Below are 14,822 nucleotides of genomic sequence, written 5' to 3'. Positions count from 1 at the left end.
ATCGTTACACACCAACCGCTGGAGCTGGTCGCCTTGGACCATGTAAAGCTCACCCCCAGCCGAAGTGGGTACACTTACGCTCTGACCATAGTAGATCATTACTCCAGGGTCATGGTGGTTGTCCCGGTCAAGGACTTAACCGGCCGTACCGCCGCTAGAGCGTTCCAAGCTTACTTCTGTCGACCCCATGGATACCCTGAGAAGGTGCTTACCGACCAAGGTCCAGCCTTTGAGGCGGAGGTGTTCCATGAGTTCTGTCAGCTGTACGGTTGCAAGAAGATCCGGACCACCCCTTACCATGCCCAGACCAACGGTATGTGTGAGAAGATGAACCATCTGGTCCTTGGCCTCCTCAAGACGTTGCCGTTGGAGGAGCGGAACCTGTGGCCGGAGAAGCTGCCTGACTTGGTCGATAAGTACAACAATATCCCGTCTAGCTCGACGAAGTGCACCCCAGCGTATCTGATGAGGGCTCGGCCTGGCCGACTGCCGGTGGATCTAGAAATGGGACTGGAAGCCCCAGAGACACTCCCCTCAGCGGCTGAATGGGACACCCGGCGGAGGGTGCAGTACCGACAGATTCAGGAGTATGTGGAGAAGAACCTAAGTCGGAGTCGAGAACAACAGGAGCAGCTCTTCAATCAGAAAGCGTCTGCGGGCCCTTTCCAGCCTGGAGATGTGGTGTTAAAGCGGAAGAGGAAAACCCACAAGCTGGATGATCACTGGGAACAAATCTCGTATGTCATCCAACCCACAGGATGGGAAGATGGAAAGGCCTACCAGATCAGTCGTGACCAAGGGGGCACCTTGGCCACGGTTTCCCGGGACCATCTCAAAAGGTGCCCACCAGCATTAAGGGCAATGGCTGAAGTACCAGCTCCTCCACCAGCAGAGAAGGCAAAAGAGGTGATCCACACTGTGATGGGTGACTTCCCAGCAGACTGGCCTACACAGAACGGCGCGGTGATTCTTCCAGTGATACTGTTCCCACAACCTGTGGATGAAGAAGTGGTGGAAGCGGTCAACCATGAGCCAGAACCAGTGCCAGTGCCCAGGGATGAACCTGTGCCCAGTTCCCCTATGCCTCCGCCTGCCCCGCACGATAGCCGGGAGGAGGAACCGATTGTTCCCTCTGCCCCACTGCCTAGCCCCACTGACACCGGACCCTGGAGGTCCACCCGTCTCAACCTAGGTAAACCCCCACTTAGGTACAGGGAGACCGTCCTTTAAAGAGGGGATCAGGAAGTCTGTGTGTGTTTGTTTGAAAGATTAAAGTGATGATAAGTAAATGAAACCGAACAGTCATCTGATTTACCGTGATTTGAAACCGGCCGTTGCCGGAACCGTTGTCCCCGTGGGGGACCGTTTGAAAAGTTTTGCATGAGGAACTGCTCATGGACAAGCCAGTGAACTTGCAGGGCAACCACAAATGTTAAGTGGCTTGTAAATAAGTTGTGTTACCGTTACCGTTTCCGCAATTGCCGCCTCCGGAGAAGCAGGTTGGAGGGAGGGCCCATAGCAGAGCAGGCTGGGGCCCAGCCACCACAGGAACCGGTGGCTACCCTCTGGAGGGGAAGGACAGATCCCGCTCGGGTAACTTGTGCTGGACTGGGGTCAAGGGGTGCTGCCTGGGCTTTAGGGGCAGCATCAGGGCCAGGTTGCTTGGGTGGGAGAGAGCGGAAACCGTAACCGTACACCGTTTGAAACCGTTTAAGAAATGTGCCTCCCGATGTGGGATGATGTCATAACTTGTAAATATGTTACCATTTTCCTATCTTCACAGAAAAAAACGAAAGGAAAATAAAACCGGTGTTGGACAGGCAGCCCGAGGACGGTCTGCGTTTTGCAAAGGGGGAATGTGACGCCCTGGGCAAGCCAGGGGTCACAGGTCACAACACCACATGCACCCCACATTCCCTGCAGGTACACCTAAGCTAACCCAAAATCCTTGTTGCCTTCCTCCAGGGGCTGATGTCCACACCAGGGGGTGGGCCAGGGGGTTGGCTCCGCCCACTGAGGAGTTCACAGCCCTGGAGGCGGGAGAACCAGGCAGAACAGAGAACAGTGAGGGAAGTGAAAGTAGAAGGAAGTGAAGTGGTAGAGGAGCTTAGGAGAGAAGCTGACGTAAAGTGAAAAGAAACAGTTTTGTAAAGCCTGAAGTTGGTCCGGGTGTGTGCCCCGGACAGTGACAGCAAGGTCAGCAGACGGCAGTGATAGTCTGCAGGGGGACTGCTCGGAGGTTGCTGGAAGGACCGCGGACGGGTGGTGACCCGGCGGTACTGGAGCAGTATACGAAGAACAGTCAGCACCAAAGCAGGGGCCTTTCGGATCCCGGCAAGGCTAGGAGTCGCCATAATTTGCCAAATCCGTCAGTGAAGGGGACCTCTGTCTCCTAACAACCAAGTCCCGATTGAAGGCAACAGCCCGACCGTGAAGGGGAGACACCGCCACCGCCAGGGCACCAGTTTCCCAGGGCCAGCGCCTGCGGGCAAAGTAGAGCTCCTTCCGCCCAGCTTGAAGCGAAGGAGTGGGTAACCGGTGGGAACCCATCTCTACCAAAAGGACTTTACATAGGTGCAGGGAAGAGACAGTCACCGCTAACTGCAGGGAACATCAGCACCATGAACCGTCCGAGGGACCCGTCCAACCAGCCGTTTGTTTACCGAGAACTGTGTCGTGTTTACTGGCTGAGTGAGTACCTCCGTGCCGTGCGGCACAGCGCTGTCCCTGCGCCCCTGCACCTCCACAGGCCCCATCCCCGCCTGTCCACCATCCCAATCCCATCACCGGGCCCTGGGAGCACCACAGCTCCTACCCACGGAGGGCACATCAACAACTGGCTGCTCCATACCATCACTCCCGGGCTCCCCATACAGAGCAGCGGTGGTGTTAACAAATCACCACAACCGTGGGTGGCGTCACGGACAATAAACTATCCCAAAACTCCAATTCCCCTTTTCACTCACGGGCGAGGAGCGCCGCTCGAGTCCCCGGGATCCGGCCCATCGCTCGAGCCACCGAGCAGCGGCAGGCCGCAGCAGCCGGACTCGAGCAGAGAGAGAGCGCGGCGTCCCCTCCTCCGTCCGCGACACATAGGCATAACACCCCCTGTCCTAGGTGTAGAGCTTTCACCAGTGTACCTGTGTGTGGAGTGGGTGGGCTGTGCCCAGGTGTACACCCCATCCTAGGCACAGAGCTGTCACCAATGTACCTGTTTGTGGAGTGGGAGGGCAGTGCCTAGGTGTACACCCCGTCCTAGGTGCAGGGCTTACACCAGTGTACCTGTGTGTGGAGTGGGAGGGCAATACCTAGGTGTACACCCCCTGTCCTAGTTGCAGAGCTTTCACCAGTGTACCTGTGTGTGGAGTGGGTGGGCTGTGCCTAGGTGTCTGTGGCGCCCCAGGACCTGGTCGTCACAACAGCATTGCCCCTCCAAAGGGTTAATGCTGAGCCTGGAGGTAATTGGGGGAATCTTTGGCCAGTAAGTTCAACATCCAACGTAGTTTCTCCCTCAGGCCAGCAGGGGGAGCTCTGAACCTGGAGTTCCAGGGAGCATTCCTTAAGTCTGACCTGAGGGAGGAGTTAGAGTTCAGTCTGTAGAGAGAGAGCAGAGAGTCCAGGCGCAGAGTGTGCTGTCTTGTGGAACTGGGGCCTAGAGCTGGAATAGCTTGGCCCAGTGAAGCAAGATTTGCAGAGAGGCACAGAAGAGACTCAGACATCGGAGTCTGTGGTTGCCAGGGTATAAAATCCTTCCCTGGTGGCCGAATCCGGAGGGCAGGAGAGCTGCAAGCCCCCTGGCCCATCAGCAATCTGGAGGTACAGCTGCATCCCCAGGGCCCGGTGTGGACTCCAGCAGAGAAGCACCAGAGAGGACCTGCGCAGCCTACCACACAGAAAAAGGGACGAACCACCGGTCCCAGCAGCAAGAGGGCCATTGCTAAATTCAGAGTGCAGGGTCCTGTAGAAGAAAAGAAAGAACAGGGAGTAGGCCTCATACTCAACTGGCCAAGGAGATCACCCCCAGGCACTTCCAGGCCGGCCGGATCATCTTTACCACCTGTGACGGTCTCCCAGGACTACACTGTTGCCAAGTAAAAGAGAAGGTAAAGAGACTACTGTTTGTGCCTGTTTCTTTCACTGCCTGTCGGCCCTGCACCATATTATTCACACAACATCACACCATAGACTCTCACGAGCACCAACTGTTGCCCCGGGGTACCGTTCCACCTGTGGGGAGCAGGACCATCCAAGCTGCCATTCCATCAGCCCCGGAGGCCCCATACAGCAGCGGCGGTTTAATAGCCGCAAACCACAGGTGGCGTCACGACAACCATAAACTTTATTCACCAGCCATATTTAATTGACACCCGCCAGGGCCACGGAGTCGGGCCCCGCCACCACTGACGACCCCCGGACTAGTCCGGCCCGGCACCGGGTGTCCCATAGCCCTGGGGTGGGCGAGTCAACTTTGGCGTCACGAATAGGATTTCGTGCCCGGTTCCACCGGGTACTGTGCGCCTGCAGAAACTGTGCTTAAAAGACTGTGTAACTGTTTGAAAACTGCCGCTGCCATTAGCCTCGCTGAGCGCAGGAAGAAGGGGGGCGTGCCTGAAAAAGAGCGCGAAGGGAGCGCGCCATCAGAGCGGAGGGTCGTTAACCCCGCGCTACCCGGAAGAGATTTTGACAAGTGAACGGAGCCTGGTAAGGTTCACTAAGGGGGAGGAAGATGTCCGACTCAGAGGGAGAGCAGGTGGCTGCCACAGACCGAGACGCCGCAGCACCAGCCGAAGCAATCCCAGTCGCCTTCGCCCCAGCCCCCGCTGTAGCGCCGGTAATGCCGATCACAATGCCGTACATCCCGGGAGCAGAATGGCTGCCGCAGTACTCCAGGGAGTCACATACCCTGAGCGACTTCAGAGAAAGGCTGCACAGCTTGTTTAGGGTGTATCCTCTGACTGAGAGCCAGAAGGTTGGCATATTAATGGGGCAGCTAGCCGGCGCGGCCCAGCGTGAAGTGAAGTCCTGGCCTGATACAGATAAAGGGACAGCAACCCAGATACTGGCCAAGTTAAAGAGTACTTTTGACACCCGCACCGCAGCAGAAATAAAAATGAGATTCTTCGGGTGCAAACAACGGGCCACAGACAGCATATGGGACTATGCCTTAAACCTGCAAGAGGCCCTGAGAGCAATTAAACAGGTGGACCCAGAGAGTGTACGTGAAGAAGACAAGCTCCTAACTGAGCAGTTCATAGAAGGGCTCCTGTCAGACGCCCACAGGACACAGCTGCGTATCATGGTCCTGCAGAACCCTGCTCTGGACTTTGCAAAGTTTAAGGACCAGGCCATCTGGGTACTGAGAGAATCTACACCAAATGACACAGTACCCCTCCGGCCTCTTGCTATCACGTACCCAGGGGTGGTGCCTGCAACACGAGCCGCTGCGGGGGGCTGAGGCGCAGTCCCTGGATAAGGATCCCGCTGCAGAGCTCAGACAGCAGGTCCAGGAGCTGACCAAGACTGTAGCTGCCCTTGCCAAGACCGTGCAGTCTCTACAAGTGACCCCATCGCCTGCAAGAATCGAGTTGGCCTCCAGCCCAGATGACGTCCCGTGGATGCGACAGAGGAGGATTCCGCCGACCCGAGGAAAAGACACAGACCGGTATGATTCAACTGGACAACCGATCTGCAGCCAGGCGGGCCACATTGCAAGATACTGTCCTTTAAACGGGCCGAGCCTGGGGCCAGGAGCCAACCCCCAAGTGTAAGGAAGCCCGGCTCAAACCCCAGCCGCAGCAAGTATGTGAGAGGACGACCGGTCCTTCCTATTGTGCTGGATGGGATCCCTTTGAATGCCCTCCTGGATACGGGGTCCCAGGTAACAACCATCCCCTATAAACTGTACAAAAGATATTGGGCTGATTCAGACATTGACCATGGCCCAGATGATGATTTAACAATTGTGGCCAGTAATGGTCAGCCCTTGCCTCAAATTGAGTATAAGGAGGTAACCATTAAAGTGGGGCGGGTAGAATTGCCATGTCAGGGGATGATGATTGTAGATATTGATCGCAAAGAATCTAACCCACTGCTAACCATTGGTACAAATGTGATGGAAAATTGTCTTGCCGAAGTGATAATTTTGTTGCAGCAGGCGTCTGAAAGTGCCAGCTCCGGGCAGCAGCGTGCCCTACAGAGGGAGATCAGAGCCCTGATGAGGAGGCAGCAGGTAGAGCTGGCCGGAGGAGAAATTGGCAGTGTAAAGGTAAGTGACCCCTTCCCCATTGCAATTCCCCCAAAAAGTGAAATGTTGATATGGTGTCGGGCAGCAATAGGCCTCAAGGGTCAAGATTACCAGGCCCTGGTGGAACCTGTGTATTCAGAAAGTAGGCCTGGAGTCCTGATAGCCAGAGGGATAGCCGCAAGGGAAGAGTGCCTGTCCGTGTCCTGAATTGTGGAGAGGGGGAAGCCAAATTGCTTCGGTACGCCACTGTAGCAAAACTGTACACTGTCAGTAACAATACCATCAAAGCAGTGGAACCCTTGATCCCGTCCGACCAGGCGGAAGACAATGGCTCCAAGGGACAGCTGGAAGACTGGTGCCAAAAATTACATGTGGGCACCGACTCCCCCCCCTCACACCAAAAGCATGGGGTTTACTGGGTGGTACAGTAGTACGAGCGGGTCTTCAGCAAACACCCCCTAGATTTTGGGCAGGTAAAAGGGGTTAAACATCAAATCCCCAAGGGTGATCATCATCCCATTAAAGAGAGATACCGCCCTGTACCCCCAGCACAGTATCAGCGTGCCAAAGAAATGTTACGGGAAATGAAGGAGGCTGGGGTCATCAGAGATAGTTGTAGCCCCTGGGCAGCTCCACTAGTGCTCGTAAAGAAAAAAGATGGTACAATGAGAATGTGCGTAGATTACAGACATATTAACCGCATTACACATAAAGATGCTTATCCACTACCCAGAATAGAAGAGTCACTAACAGCCTTAAAATCAGCTAATTATTTCTCCACCCTGGATCTCACCAGTGGGTATTGGCAGGTTCCCGTGGCAGAGGCGGACAAGGAGAAGACTGCATTCACGACACCAATGGGTCTCTGCGAGTTCAATTGTATGCCGTTCGGGCTCTGCAACGCCCCAGGGACATTTCAGAGATTGATGGAGTGCTGCTTGGGCCATCACAACTTTGAAACCGTGCTATTGTACCTGGATGACGTCATAGTCTACTCCAAGACCTACGAAGACTACCTGAGGCACTTAGCAGAAGTGTTTGAGTCCTTGTCGGAGTATGGCCTGAAGATAAAGCCGTCCAAATGTCACCTCTTGAAGCCAAAGGTACAGTACCTGGGTCATGTGGTCAGCGCAGAAGGTGTGGCACCTGATCCGGAGAAAGTCACCGTAATCAAGGACTGGCAAAGACCCACCACGGTAAAGGAGGTGCGGCAGTTCCTTGGGCTGGTGGGCTACTACCGAAGGTTCATTGATGGTTTCACCAAGATAGCAGCGCCTCTTCAAGATCTCCTGGTGGGCCAGCCAAAGAATGCTAAGAAGCAAAGCCCTCCATTTGAATGGAACAGCCAAATAGAAACATATTATGTCCGGCTGAAAGGGGCTCTCACGGGAGAAGAAATTCTGGCCTACCCTGACTACAGCCAGCCGTTTGTACTGTACACAGACGCCAGCAACGTGGGACTGGGAGCAGTTCTGTCCCAGGTGCAGGGAGGCAGAGAGAAGGTGATAGCTTACGCCAGTAGGAAGCTTCGTCCCACAGAAAGGAATCCAGAAAACTACAGTTCCTTCAAGCTGGAGTTCCTCGCTATTGTTTGGGCAGTGACTGAACGCTTCAAGCACTATCTGGCGTCGGCCAAGTTAACCATCTTCACGGACAACAATCCGTTGACACATCTGGCAACAGCCAAGCTAGGTGCGTTGGAGCAGCGATGGATGGCCCGGCTGTCTAACTTTGACTTTACCATCAAGTACCGGGCTGGCAAGAAGAATAACAATGCTGATGCGCTGTCCAGAATGCCCCACTTACCCGAGTCTGGAGAAGACCTGGATGAACTCGAAGAGATAGAGTTACTGGCTTTCCATCACCAAGGTGTTTCCCAGTGTGAGCATGCTGTAGGAGAGAAGCGCTCGAGCCAGCACGAGGTCTCGGTCAACCCATTACTCCACCATAATTGGGAAGAGACACAGAACGGTGACCCGGCCGTGCGATTGGTCAAAGAAAAGTTAGCACAAGGTGAGACCCATCTCGGTCCAGACGCTCCACAAGAAGCCCAGCAGCTGTGGAAGGAGAGGGGACGACTGTTCACCTACCACCACCATTGTGGATCATTACTCTCGTTTCCTGGTAGTAGTGCCTGTGAAAGACCAGACAGCCAGAACAGCAGCTAGAGCATTTCAGGCATACTTTTGTCGACCTCACGGTTATCCGGAAAGGGTACTGATTGACCAAGGTCTTGCATTCGAGGCAGAAATGTTCCAAGAGTTCTGTAACATGTACGGCTGTAAGAAAATCAGAACAACACGGTACCACCGCCAAACCAAAGGATTGTGCGAGAAGATGAACCATGTGGTTATTGATATGCTCAAGACTCTACCTCTGGAAGAAAGAAACCAATGGCCAGAGAAGTTACCAGATCTGGTAGACCTGTATAACCATATCCCAGTAAATTCGACCAACTGCAGCCCTGCTTACCTGATGCGAGCAAGACCTGGCAAGTTACCTGTAGACTTTGAGATGGGAACTGTGTCACCTGAAGCGGTTCAAGAGATAGAAGACTGGGATACAGAGCGACAACAGCAGTACCGCAAAGTCCAGGAATGCGTAGAAAAGAGCCTGTCCCAAGCAAGAACAAGACAAGAACAGAACTACAATCAAACTGCCCCGCAACTCCCTTAGCACCTGGAGAACAGGTCCTCAAGAAAAAGCGGAGGGCGCATAAATTAGATGATCAGTGGGAGAATGAACCCTACACCATTATTCCCTCCAACTTTGACAATAGTAAGGTATGCCTCATAAGCAAAGATGAAGGCAAGACCTATCAAACAGTTTCTAGAGACCGCCTGAAAGCGTGCCCTGAGCTGTGCAAAATCCAAAAAGAAGTGGAAGAAGTACAAGAAAGTCCCCAAATTTAAGAAAAAGAGGAAGAGATGATACAAACAATCCTTGGAAAATTCCCCAAAACTTGGACCCGAATAAATAATGCCATAGTGGTACCAGTCTTGACGTTCCCGCAGTTGGTTGAGCCAGAGACAGAAGAGGTTCCAGATCCACCTAAGGAGCTGTCCGCCCCAACACAAGATGACACGCCAGCAGTGGAACAGGAGAATCAACCCCCTGTCAGTGGTGAACCTGTCGTACCCTTGGCGACTCTCAGACCATGTAGGCAATCATCACGCATACCTATCAGGGTTAGGCCTACCCGTAGCACTGAGGTAGCAGACACTCCAAGTAGTCAGGGACAAACACCAGAGCTACACAGGTCCCAACGCAGCACTCGGGGACGGCCCCCTCCAAGGTATAGAGAGTAAAAAGAAAGAGAGTACCTATTAGAATGTAAATAGTTATTTAAAATGTCTGTAATGTTGTGTATAAAATGTTTTTTTTATTTAAATGATTGAGTAAATGGACAATTGGGCCACTGGACTATGGGTGGCCAACACTCTAACTGTACATAGTTAGCACCAGTGTGCTCAACACCCCTGAAGAAAAACCCGTCCGGCGTGCATAGAGTGGGGTCATCAATGCTCTGACGCATGCCCAGAGCCTACGTTGGGGGTTTTATCGCGGCGGGTCCCCCATGGAGCAGTGTAATGGACACCCGGCAGGGAGCCACACTGGACTCTTATAGTATTGTTTAAGTTGTAACGTTTAAGTAATGTGCCTCCCATAATGGGATGAAATGTTCTGACATGTTATGTTTTTTGTTTTCTTCAGTCCGGGAGTACTGAGTTTAACTAAGGGGGAGTGTGGCGCCTCAGGACCTGGTCGCCACAACAGCATTGCCCCTCCAAAGGCTTAATGCTGAGCCTGGAGGTAATTGGGGGAATGTTTGGCCAGTAAGTTCAACATCCAACGTAGTTTCTCCCTCAGGCCAGCAGGGGGAGCTCTGAACCTGGAGTTCCAGGGAGCATTCCTTAAGTCTGACCTGAGGGAGGAGTTAGAGTTCAGTCTGTAGAGAGAGAGCAGAGAGTCCAGACGCAGAGTGTGCTGTCTTGTGGAACTGGGGCCTAGAGCTGGAATAGCCTGGCCCAGTGAAGCAAGATTTGCAGAGAGGCACAGAAGAGACTCAGACATTGGAGTCTGTGGTTGCCAGGGTATAAAATCCTTCCCTGGTGGCCGAATCCGGAGGGCAGGAGAGCTGCAAGCCCCCTGGCCCATCAGCAATCTGGAGGTACAGCTGCATCCCCAGGGCCCGGTGTGGACTCCAACAGAGAAGCACCAGAGAGGGCCTGCGCAGCCTACCACACAGAAAAAGGGACGAACCACCGGTCCCAGCAGCAAGAGGGCCATTGCTAAATTCAGAGTGCAGGGTCCTGTAGAAGAAAAGAAAGAACAGGGAGTAGGCCTCATACTCAACTGGCCAAGGAGATCACCCCCAGGCCGGCCGGATCATCTTTACCACCTGTGACGGTCTCCCAGGACTACACTGTTGCCAAGTAAAAGAGGAGAAGGTAAAGAGACTACTGTTTGTGCCTGTTTCTTTCACTGCCTGTCAGCCCTGCACCGTATTATTCACACAACATCACACCATAGACTCTCACGAGCACCAACTGTTGCCCCGGGGTACCGCTCCACCTGTGAGGAGCAGAACCATCCAAGCTGCCATTCCATCAGCCCCGGAGGCCCCATACAGCAGCGGCGGCTTAATAGCCGCAAACAACAGGTAACCATAAACTTTATTCACCAGCCATATTTAATTGACACCCACCAGGGCCACGGAGTCGGGCCCCGCCACCACTGACGACCCCCGGACTAGTCCGGCCCGGCACCGGGTGTCCCATAGCCCTGGGGTGGGCGAGTCATGTACACCCCATCCTAGGTACAGAGCTGTCACCAGTGTACCTGTTTATGGAGTGGGAGGGCAGTGCCTTGGTGTACAGCCTCTGTCCTAGGTGCACAGCTGTCACCAGTGTACCTGTGTGTGGAGTGGGAGGGCAGTACCAAGGTGTACACCCCCTGTCCTAGGTGCAGAGTTTTCACCAGTGTACCTGTCAGTGGACTGGGTGGGCTGTGCCTAGGTGTACATGTCGCGGGCGGAGGAGGGGAAGCTGCGCTCTCCCACTGCTCGGGTCCGGCCGCTGCTGCGGCTGCCGCTGCTGCTCGGTGGTGGCTCGAGCGGTGGGCCGGATCCCGGGGACTCGAGCGGCGCTCCTCACCCGTGAGTGAAAAGGGTTTTTGATTGTGGGGATTGGATATTGTCCGTGACGCCACCCACGGTTGTGGTGATAATGGTGACACCACCGCTGCTCTGGACGGGGATCCTGGGAGCGGTGACAGGGAGCAGCCTTGTTGTTAGTTCTCCCCTCCGTGGGTAGGGGGTTGGTTGCCCCGGGGCCCGGTGATGGAGGGCAGGCGGGATACGGGGCCTGGTGAGGTGCAGGGTCGCAGGGGCAGCGCTGTGCCGCACGGCACGGTGGTACTCACTCAGCCCAATGATGAAGACACAGTTCTCGGTAAAACACTCGGCTGGATGGACGGGTCCCACAGACGGCTGCGGTGTTGTTTCTCCCAGCAGGTTGATGGTGACTGCCTTTCCCTGCACCTATGTACGGTTGATGGTTCCGATGGGTTCCCACCGGTAACCCGCTCCCCAGCTTGGATATGGGCTGGAGGAGCCCCTCTTTGCCCGCAGGCTCTGGCCCTGGGAAACGGTTGCCTTGGCGGTGGCAGTGTCTCCCTCTGTTGGTTGGACTGTTGCCTTCTGTTGGGACTTGGCTGTTTGGAAACCCAGGAGGTCCCCTTCACTAACGGATTCGGCAAATTCACGGCGACTTCAAGCCTTGCCGGGGTCCGAAAAGCCCCTGCCAGATGGCGCTGGCTTCTCTTTGTGTACCGGTCCGGTACCGCCAGGCCACCGCCCGTCCACGGTCCTTACGGTAACTCGGATAGGCCACTCCTGCAGACGGTCACCACCGTCTGCCAACCTTGCTGTTCTGTCCGGGCCACACACCCGGACCAACTTCTGTCTGCTCCTTTACCACTTTCCTTCCTCTCACTTTCACTTCCCTCACTCAACTGTCCTCTTTTCTCGCCTCCAGGACTGTGAACTCCTCGGTGGGCGCGACCAACCGCCTGGCTTACCCCCTGGTGTGATCATCAGCCCCTGGAGGAAGGCAACAAGGGTTTTGTGTCTGACTTCGGTGTGCCTGCTGGGAGTGTGGGGTGAGTGGGTGTTGTGCTCTGTGGCCCCTGGCTTGTCCAGGGCGCCACATTCCCCCTTAGTTAAATGCAGACCGTCCGCGGGCTGCCCGTCCATCACCGGTTTTATTTTCACCAACTGAAAAAGATAAAAAACGGTAACACACATACAATTATAATAACTTCTTCCCACATCGGGAGGTACTCTTACTTAAAACGTTACGGTTACGGCTTCCGCTCTCTCCCACCCAAGCAACCTGGCCCTGATGCTGCCCCTAAGCAAACAGGCAGCACCCCTTGACCCCAGTCCAGCACAAGTTGCCCGAGCGGCTTCTGTCCTTTTCAGGGGACCCAGGTCCATGAGGAACCCCTGAAACCCCCAGAGGATTGCCACCGGTTCCGGTGGTGGCTGGCCCCAGCCTACTCCACTGCGGGCCCTTCCTCCAATCTGCCTCTCCGGAGGCGGTAACGGTGGAAGCCACAACAACATTATTTACATGCCACTAGTATGTGGTTGCCCTGCAAGTTCTCGGGCCTGTTCATAAAGAGTTCTTTATGCAACTTTTTGAACGGTCCCCACGGGGACAACGGTGTTGGCAACAACCGGTTTCAATCATCAGTAAATCAGATGGCAATCAGGTGACTTCATCGGTAGATTATCCTTATCATTTTCAAACTTTCAAACTTTAAACAGTACTTTCTTAAAACACACGTGGTCCAAACGGGGACCGGGACAACGGCATTCCGCTGCCCTTACTCCGACTCTTCGGTGTCTGCTGGAGGAGAGGGTGCGGCGGACACCCGGGCTTCCTAACTGCCCCTCAGCTTGGCATCCAGCGCAAACCACCCCCTCTCCCCACAGTGCCGGGTGTACTGCACCAGGTCGCCCGGCATCAGGTTACGGCCTGGGTGCTCTTCTGGCAGGTGGGTATTAACATCCCGCCGGGCTATAAAGACTTCGGCCTCCAGGCCCGGTTCATAGATGAAACCATAGCCCCGGCGGACATCAAACCGCCTCACCTGCCCTTCATACAGCGGGCCCCGGACACGGAAGGTCGCTTGTCTCAGGCTCTCCTTCTCCCGAATTGCACGGGCCACCAACTCCGCATTCTTCCTTTCCCTCTCCTCGATTTCTGGGCCCAACGGTATCGGCTCCCTATCCCAGTACGGTGCTGCTGCGAGCTCCGGTGCACGGGTCAGGCCCAGCGAGACCTTTTGAACACTGCCCACTGCTGGTGATCTGGGCGGAAGGTCCCGCGGTGACTTGGCCTTGGGCGCCGCCTTGCAGCGGCAACCCGGCGCAACCTCAGCCGAGGTGTAGGGGATGGGCACAGGGGCTTTCTTCCGCTGGGCCTTCGGCACAGAGCGGTCTGTCGGCTCCGGCTCGGGGAATCTCTCGGGTGATGCCTCTGGTTCGGGTTTCGGGGCTTTCCACGGTAGCACCTCCGGTCGGCTACGGGCTCCGGCTACAGGTCGGTCCGCCTGGGCGGACATGCTGGGTATCGCTACCAGTTGCGGTGGTAGCGGGCCTAGTGGCGGGGTCACGGCAGCTGGGACGGGTGGCGAGGGAGGCAGTAGGGCGAGGGGGTTCATACCGGGTCCCGCAGCCACGATGACCGACCCACTAGGGGTACCGGGGCGTGGGTCACTCACCCTCCCTTCCGCAACTTCCTCCTCGCGTCTCCGCACGGTCGCAATGACCTCAGGCATGTCGGTCTCCCACTCCTCCAAGAGGAGCTGCATCTTGACCTGCAGCCTCTGATAGAGCTGCGCGGTCCGGATCTCCACCCACGCCGCTGTTCCAGGCGCGGGGGCTACGGTGCTCCGGGACGGCATGTACATCTTGCTAGCGGCCTCTCCCAGGAACAAGATGGCCGCAGGGTCCTGGCGTCCCTGCTTTTATAGCCGCGCTCACATGCGACCCGCCGCCATTTCGTCCCCCTTAGATTCTTTCCGGCTCCTCCTCTATTGGGGCGGGGTTTTGGCCTTCGTGCCTCTACTACTCGAGGAGACGCTCGAGCGGGAACTCTTCGCGCCCAAAATGGCGGCTTCAGCAAATTTTCAGCCGGACACCTCCGGCAATAACAAGGCGCACCTCCACTCAATGGCAGAGCGGTAAGATCCTGTTCACAGCGCCAAGTTGTCGCGGGCAGAGGAGGGGACGCTGCGCTCTCCCACTGCTCGGGTCCGGCCGCTGCGGCTGCTGCCGCTGCTGCTCGGTGGTGGCTCGAGCGGTGGGCCGGATCCCGGGGACTCGAGCGGCGCTCCTCGCCCGTGAGTGAAAAGGGTTTTTGATTGTGGGGATTGGATATTGTCCGTGACGCCACCCACGGTTGTGGTGATAATGGTGACACCACCGCTGCTCTGGACGGGGATCCCGGGAGCGGTGACAGGGAGCAGCCTTGTTGTTAGTTCTCCCCTCCGTGGGTAGGGGGTTGGT

Source organism: Anomaloglossus baeobatrachus, chromosome 4, assembly GCF_048569485.1.
Source record: "Anomaloglossus baeobatrachus isolate aAnoBae1 chromosome 4, aAnoBae1.hap1, whole genome shotgun sequence".
In the NCBI taxonomy this organism is placed as follows: domain Eukaryota; kingdom Metazoa; phylum Chordata; class Amphibia; order Anura; family Aromobatidae; genus Anomaloglossus; species Anomaloglossus baeobatrachus.
Note: the sequence above shows the minus strand (reverse complement) of the source record.